We start from the raw sequence: 8,578 nt of genomic DNA on the forward strand, positions 1-8,578 counted from the left end.
ACAGATGCTTCAGAAATCGGGTATGGAGGAATCCTAAAACAGAAGGTCAATAATTCAGAACAACTGGTTAGATTCACTTCTGGAGTTTGGAAACAGGCTCAAAAGAATTATTCTACTGTTAAGAAAGAAAAGCTAGCCATAGTCCATGCTGTTTCTAAATTCGAAAGTGATCTTTTAAATAAAAAAATTCCTGATAAGAGTGGATTGCAAGGCTGCAAAAGACATTCTGTTTAAAGATGTAAAAAATTTAGCATCAAAACAAATTTTCGCAAGATGGCAAGGAATACTATCTGCTTTCGATTTTGATATTGAATTTATTAAAGGTGAAACTAATGCGCTCCCTGATTTCTTAACTCGAGAATTTTTGCAGGGTGCGAACCAGGAGTTCCGGACAAATGACTCCAAGTAGGAGCTCTTCAGGAGCTCTTGCTAGGTCTTCCCCGACTGATCCAAAGCCCTTGATGACTTCTTCTCCATATAATAAGGGTAAGGAGAAGCAGATTGCTGAAAATCCATTCCGTGAATATATGAATATGTCTGTAGCAATTATTGAAATGAATGATCTGGACAAACATCCGAATTTTCTAGCTGAAAAATATTTAAGGGATAACCTTCCTCCCTTAAATAAGCCCCGTCTATTCTATGAAACTCTCCTAATTGAAACTAAATCTGTTAATATAGTTCATCGTCATAGGGGTGAAAATACCAACACAATAGCCTTTTCCAAAATTCAAATTCTAAATGTTATTTCCTTGGAAGAATGGGGTCCTAGCCCTGAAAGGGCTAAAAGATTTATCCATCCTGAAATTAGGCCATATTCATATAATTTCTGGGATTATAAAAAAGCATGGGAATATGTCTTATGTTTTCAAAATCAAAACTATTCTCATACTTGGTTCATCCAATTTAAGCTTCGGGCTCTGAAAGAACTCCCAAATTGGTTCAAGAGCTTTTTCCTTATCTGGGGTCCTACTATGGAATACCTTCCTCCTGAAATTAAGGAGTCTTTTCAAATGAAATTTTGTAAATGGAATAAGAATCATCCTGATCAAAGGACTTTGTTCATGTGGTTCATGATAATGTATGAGCTACCTTGGATATTAAAGTGGGAATATGTCATCTCGGAAGACATTGATGAAGAATGGACCTATATTCCTAACTTAGTCCGCAGCATCTTAATTCGTTGGTGGGATAAATTCACAAGAGACCACTTAGTTCCTGTCAAGATCACCCCAGCAATTATTCCCTCCTTTGATCCTGTTGCTGCTCAGCCTTTGGTCACTTCTCCTGCCAGTCTAAGTGTTTCGCAAAGGCTACAGATGCTGATAGATCAGCCAGGCTCTTCTTCATCAAAAGAAGATTTGAAAAAGAAAGTCCTCGAGATCCTGGATTTAGATGACGAGTCGATGGCATCAGCTTCCGCCACTCAACCTGAAGATGAGGTGGACCCTTTTGCTAATGAAGACATGCTTGACCACTTTCATCCAGATCTCCATTCGGATCTTTATGGTGGGCCCAAGTAATATTATGTCTGATAAGAAGACAATTTGTGTTTACTGTAATTTGTGATAAAGCTTTTTACTTTTACGTTTTTCTGGTAAAAGCAATACGTTCCTGCTTTTACTCTGTTTTTATTTGCCTTTTGTAAGAGTCTACCTTTTTCCTTTTTTGGCCGCTTGCGTGAACGTTCGGACAGAATCATTAAAGTGAAGATGCCGCTCTACTGTAGGCTGCTTTGTGATCTTCTGCCTCTAATTGACACGTCAACAGCCAGGAGACTTTAAATGAAGGGCTTCTCCTCCTTTGCGAAGCACCGAAAAAAGATCGCCTCTCAAGCAGAAAATAAACCTTGTGTTTTGAGTGTTTTGGAGTGTTTTTGAGTGTTTTCAAGTGCTGCTTCTGCGAAGCTTCTGTTAAGCACTACTGCCTTCCCTGCTTCTATGTAAGTTTGTTGAATATTAATGATACTACGTTTGATATCGTATTTAATTTCTCTATATTATTATCCTTGGTTTTGGCTTTGTATGTTTGAATTCCTCATAATAATTATGTTTATTCTCTACGTCTCTACACTACCTTCCGCTCGAAAGCTTAAAATTGATTGAGAAAAATTTTGCTCTTAAGAGTCTGGGCCAGTACCTGGTATATATATATATATATATATAAGGTATAGCCGTCCGGCTATATACGGTTTTTATATATTTTTTTAAAATAAATAGTATAGTCGTGTGGCTATACTCTGCTTTCGCCGACATAGATCTGTGCTACGAACTTTCTTTGGGAGAGTTTTTTTTGTTTTTTTTGTTAATTTTGGAAAAAAAAATTGTTTCTTTACTTTTGTTTTTTGGGCCAACTTCTTTTATTTAATATATGTAATTAAGTTATATCTTAGTCTTTTTGAATTACTTTAATTAGTAGTTAATTATTATTTCTTTAGTGAATATTTAAATATGTTACTAATTTCACAAATGACTTAATAAATAGTAAGTATTTGAAGTTCAATGGACGTCGAAAAAATAAATTACTTATTTCGTTTGGGTGTCTTAATTAGATTTCTCTAGAGCCCAAGAGCCCTAAGGCCCAAGTCTTTGAAAAGCAAATGTACAATACTCGTATTATACAGGTACGTAAGTATTTTTCATGTTTAATACACGTATTTTTTACAAAAATTTCAACAAGACACAAAATTCTCACACATTATTGAATAAAAATAATATATATTTATTAATGAAAGCCAAATCCAAAGCCGAGCCTATAATCAAGCCCATTAGCCCAACTCTCCAATATTAACCACACTTACCAAACAATCATAGTGCTTTGTTTATAAACACCTTTATAGGAGTGTGGATTTTCGATGTGGGTTAATCTGATCATGCCCTTCAAGATCATCAACATAGTGTGAGACAACATTCCCCTTGTTCATAAGTTTCCACCAAAACAGCAGGATGTACAAGTGGATGCAAATTAGCAGCTTCCCTTGCTCAAATGGGCAACTTGAGACATGATAAAAACTGCAATCTGCTGTACACTCTCATCCAATCTCCACCACTTTAAAGCAGGAATGAAGTTTGAAAGTTTTGCTACCAGATTGATTATAACAAACTCTCTCCTAATCGATTCACCAACACCAGGAAGCCTAACCTTTACGACAACTACTATGGGGCTTCACATGTTGACCAGGGTACCTAAATCTTAAAGTAGCTCTCGATCGATGCACTTGAGCAGTACTTCCAGATGTTACTGGTTTATCTTCAAAATTATCAAAACTCTCAGGGAGCTTGCGACCAAATGCTGGTTCGATAGTTTCTTGGTGTAGGCAAAGCTATAAATGTTCAGGAGCTTTGGTGTGAAGCTTTGAGAGCTTGGTGCATGCATAAATATAATCTATCGGGAAGAGATTTATGCAAATTTGATGATTCAATGGCCGAAAGATATGGAAATTTGATTCCATCGTTTTCGATGTGGGATTTTATAGTCCTGAGTCCTGACTGAAGGAGCAAGCACTGCGAAGCTGGTGGCTAAGTACCGGTCAGGCATGCCAATTTTGTCTGTGCTAACTGGTACCTGAGAAAAAAAAGAAAGAGACTCTTTTGACTGGTCATGCAGTGATGCAGCTCCAGCAAGGCATAGACTTATATACAGGGGTGTTTTCCCTCTTCTCAGAATCTCAGCTCTGGCTCCATAAGAGCTTCTCATGCTGAGTCCACATAAGAGATCATACGCTTTGCCATTGAATTTGCAAAGTCCCTTTACTTTAAACATTATTAATTAATGTGATTCTATTAACCATTATTAATTATGTCACTTGAAAATTAGGACAATAGAGTCCCACATTGGAAAGCGACTGGACGATGCAAATACTTAATTATAAATACTTATATCATATTTTGTAATTACCGAGTCTTGTAACGTGGGCTTGTAATTAAGTAGGACATTAAAGTGATTGCGATGTGACAGAGACTAAGCTAAGTTGGACAACCCACCCACTATGAGTGGGTAGCAAATAATAATGAATCTTAGTGTTTAATAATTAATCTCAGTGTTGAATAATTAATCTCAATTTATTGTAGCAAACCAAAAAAAAAAAAAATTCAGAAAGGAACAAAAAGAAACACGCCCTTGCAATGGCTCAACTCTTCATCTCCAAATCACTTATTATTATTATTATTTTTTAAATGAGCCAACTCATAATCAAAATAGCTTTTCTTTCTCTCATAAACCACACACCTCTTGAACCAAAGCTTTAGAACCCCAATCAACAAGGTCTACAGCAACTACAATGGCCATGGCCCCATTTGGCAGCCCTAGCAAAACTATTTACTTCTCTAATATGCAAATAAAAAGAGAAATGTAATTATTTTTTATTTTTTTATTTTTGGGTTTAAAAGGAGGGGTGCACAGATAGAACCCTGTTGGATTTGTTGGTGATTGTTATTTTATTTTTTTTCTGGTAATAATAATGATAGTAATTCATGGAGAAAAAAAAAGGGTAGGAAGTTGTGCCGAAATGTGTTCATCCTTTGGATAAGAGCTAATTGATATTGAATAGTACCTAGCTAGTTCAACACTTGGGGTCGTTTGGTACGGCGGACTGTCATGGATTGGACTAAATCCTGGGACTGTCTCGGATTAGCTCGGATTGGACTAAGCTGGATTAAGTACTGACCTACATTTGGTGCTGCGTCGGACTAAGAAGCTGGATTGTGAAAATAGTGAAGACCTATGTTTGGTGCTGTGTCGGACTAAAAATTCATTATTATAATATTTAAATTTAATTAAGAAATTTGACTTGAAAATTATTTATATTTAATTAGAAATATTTAATTGGGGCTGATGTGTAAAAAAATAATTTATAATTTAAAATTTATTTATTTTTAAAAATTATATTCTCTTCCTACCTCTGCCTTTCCCATCTTCTTCCTGGCTGTCTGTCTTTCTTTCCAAATTTTCAAAGGGAAAAACAAAAAAAAAAGCTAATTAGCCCCACACCATAACTTTTCACAAACCAATTACCACACCACAAAATTAATTAATTTTTTTTTTAAAAGGCCCAAGTGCCCAGAACGCAATTGGGATCTTATCTCATCCCTTTGTTCTTCTTTGGCCATTACCAGAACGATGGCTGCACGGCTCCAATCAGCAAAAGCCGCTGAAAAACATCTTCATGCGATTCGACATGAACTCCGACGGCAGCCTCACCCAGCTCGAGCTCGCTGACCTGCTCTGGTCTCTTGGCGTCAAGTCCACCAGCTACCAGCTCCAAGTCCTCTTGCCAACGAAAACGGCACCACCGTCGAGTTCGACGAGCTAGTCACGGCCATGGAGGTCTTCCAGTCGTTCGAGAGGAAGAGAATGAGAGAGTGAAGGCTGTGTTGGTTGGACTCGTGCTTTCAAAATAGCACGCTCGCTATTTTGCGAACCGCATTTCATCCTCGCAATATTGAACGAGCGAGTCCGGTGTTTTTTTAACCAACGGACTATACAATCCCATTTATTTTAGTCCCTCTTTCACCAAACGCTGGTTTCAAAGTGTTATTTAACACTGTCCTGGCTAGTCCTGGCTAGTCCAGCCTACCAAACATACGGTATAAGAAAATCACTTTTGGGGACAATGATATGTTGGGGCCAAGTAGACGTTAAGGGCTCGTTTGGGAGGACCTAGTTAGTTCAACCAAACGTTAAGATGTCAGAAGTTTTAAATTAATTTATCATGCTGATAACTTAGAATTTTGGCAGCTTTAAATTGCCATTGCCAAGTAAATACAACGAAACATCAGGCACTTCAGGCATAGGACGCTACTGCCCTACAGATCAGCAACAAAATCAACATGTTAGATAACAAGAACCGGGAGTTACCGCACTTCAGGCAAATGACGTTACAGCACTACAAATATGCAACAACAGAAAACAAGAAAAGCGTTAATCAATTGTAAGCATTATAGCTGACATCAGTGGTCATTAAAACTTTTCCAGTACTTCTTCAGGAGTGCAAATGAAAATTCTTCTTCCCCAAATGAAAGCTAAACTGGAAACGAAACTATTATACAAATGAAAACCATTGGAAAAGGGATTAAAGCATGAACTATAGCACAATCTCTTACAGAAGCAAACAATAAATTGAATACACAAACTTCACTACAGTAGCAGTAATCAGTCCACCCTCAAAAGTCATACCAACTTGATATTATATGAGTCAAAAACTAAAAGCACTCATAAAAGACCAGTCTAACCGTGTTTACATGAAAGCTGAGTTGATATTATTATAATTATATTGTTCTTAAACTTTTTGATATCCAAATTGAGTTTCCATGAGAGCTGAGTTGACTTTAGTCACAAGTTGTGTTCTAGCAACAGAAGCGAGAAAGACAATCAGCTAAAGGAAAAAAAACCCACACAAGTCGACATAATAAAGATCCCACAGCAATTTCGTCACCAATCATGCTTTTAATGAACATAAAAACCTGGCAAACAAAGAATTGAAATGTTCTGCTCTCAGCACTATAATCACATTACCTGTTCTTTCTCTTAGTAAGACTCTGCATCGCCCTTGTCGAGTAAGAGGAGGCTCTCTTTATAAAAATGACCAGTACAATATTTATATCCAGAAATCCCAAGAAGTTTAAACTGTTTGCTCACAAGGTCTAGTGGTACTAGTTCCTGCCTCTTTTTTTCTTTGAGCAGTAATAGTACTTCCCCACTCTTCCCTAAAACATAAGGCGCTGAGGAAAATTGTTTATGGACCTTGTGGACTAAGAGTAATCAATTTGGTCCATGATTCCTCTCTGCCATACTCTTTCATCACCCATATATCAAGAACAGATTCTTCACGCCCATAATCCATATAGAAATCTTCACGATTGTTGGCCTCATGAACAAAGCAATAGATTTTTTGTTATCTGAAACAGACAATTGCAATCCCCATTTGGGATTCCAATGGATAATCTTCGGCATAGGCATCTTACCGAACACCTCCTTGCCCAGGTCAAACGTCAATAGAAAATAGCGAGAATCACCATTTGTGTAACCAACTACAGGCCAATGAAGAACCCCATTAACAAAAGCATTGGATGCAGCTCCATTTGTTTCCACATGCAGCAGAAACACAACCAAGACTCCTCCATGTGCCAGTGGCTAGGGAATAAACCTCAGCTACAGTTGGCCCCTCATCTTCATGTTGTAAAGTTACCAATCGCACAACCTTATAGTCATTGGTCATAGCATCAAAACCGAACCCAATAGAAGCATCATACCCACCATGCGTCCTAAAGGTAACTCCAGGCCTGGGAAGGGTCACTAACTTTCTAATCACAAGGCAGATTAGCCCGCTACAAGTGCCGACCACACGAAATACCAGACCCGCCCATCATTTTATTTAAAAAAAATACCAGACCAGCCGAAGAAGTGGAGCTGACGTTTAGAGAAGAAGAGTGAAGAAGAAAGGAGTAGAACCCTTTCTAGCCTCTAGGAGATTCATTTCCGTACATGATAGTGCGGAAGAAGAAACGCGTCGGCTGAAATCCTAATGCATCTCTCTTCTCTATTTATATCTCCGTCCCTGATTAAAAGCTTGAATAAGGTTTATCTCCGGTTGATCTGGTGGTTTATGAATTGGAAAAGCTTTCCTAGGAACAATTTTATGCGAAAATTTCTTTTTAACGCCATAATGAAATCTTATTTCTATTTTGACCCCTCATTTTTCTGTAGCTTGTATATTTTGCCGAACTTTTCATTTGTACTTTTTACAAATTTTGCCGAATAAAACACATACGTATTTAGGATTTAGGGCATTATGTATTTCATTCGTACTTTTTCATGCATTGCCCTCTCTAATAATGCAAGCTTCTTTGGTGCTATGTTGAGAATTCTTAGCTATGGAGGTTCTTTTCAAGATTGCTTAATGAATTGTTTAACTAATTACAATGCTCATATCATAGTTTCTCTAGCTTTGAGCAAAATCTTACTTTTTGTTAGCAGATTTGGGAGTCCATAAATCATTGTTTCTTTCGACTTATATGCACTCATCCAACAAAAAGTTTGACAGTTGTTGCTCGCACTTGTGTTGAGTTCTTTTGGCACAGTACTTCTTCTGTATCAACTAATTCGGGGAGATCCCGTGGCCAAACTACTCCAATCAAATGGCTTCCGCCCAAGCCCCCATTTCTCAAGATGAACTTTGAAGGTTCTGTTAAAGCTTCTTCTTCGTCTGCTTTGGTTTTTGTTATTAGAGATGCAGGAGAAACACAACCAAGATTTCTCCATGTGCCCGTGGCTAAGGAATAAACCTCAGCTAGAGTTGGCTGCTCATTTTCCTTCAATAAAGTCACAAGTCGCACAACCTTATAGTCATTGGTCATAGCATCAAAACCGAACCCAAGAGAAGCATTGTTCTTACCATGCGACCGAAAGGTAATACCAGGCCTCGGAAGGGTCACCAACTTTCTAATGGTTGGGTTCCATATAAAGAAGTTGTAAGCATATTAGCATAAGAGGGGATATCATCCGCAAGGCAAATTAGCCCATCACAAGTGCCAACCACACGATTCACGAAGATGTGAATTCCCAAAGTTTTTCTTTGCGG

At 37.7% G+C, this 8,578-nt stretch overlaps 1 pseudogene across 1 annotated transcript; it reads right to left on the reverse strand.

Moving 5' to 3' along the window:
- Window positions 1-4,838: 4,838 nt before the first annotated feature.
- LOC110763652 (F-box protein CPR1-like) lies at window positions 4,839-8,354 on the reverse strand (annotated as a pseudogene). Its single transcript, XR_015834539.1, has 4 exons — window positions 8,077-8,354; window positions 6,933-7,325; window positions 6,514-6,864; window positions 4,839-5,804 (listed from the first exon to the last, which is right to left on the reverse strand). The product of XR_015834539.1 is annotated as an F-box protein CPR1-like (transcript).
- Between the last annotated feature and the right edge of the window lie 224 nt (window positions 8,355-8,578).

Source organism: Prunus avium, chromosome 3 (assembly GCF_965620075.1).
Source record: "Prunus avium chromosome 3, drPruAviu1.hap1.1, whole genome shotgun sequence".
NCBI lineage: Eukaryota > Viridiplantae > Streptophyta > Magnoliopsida > Rosales > Rosaceae > Prunus > Prunus avium.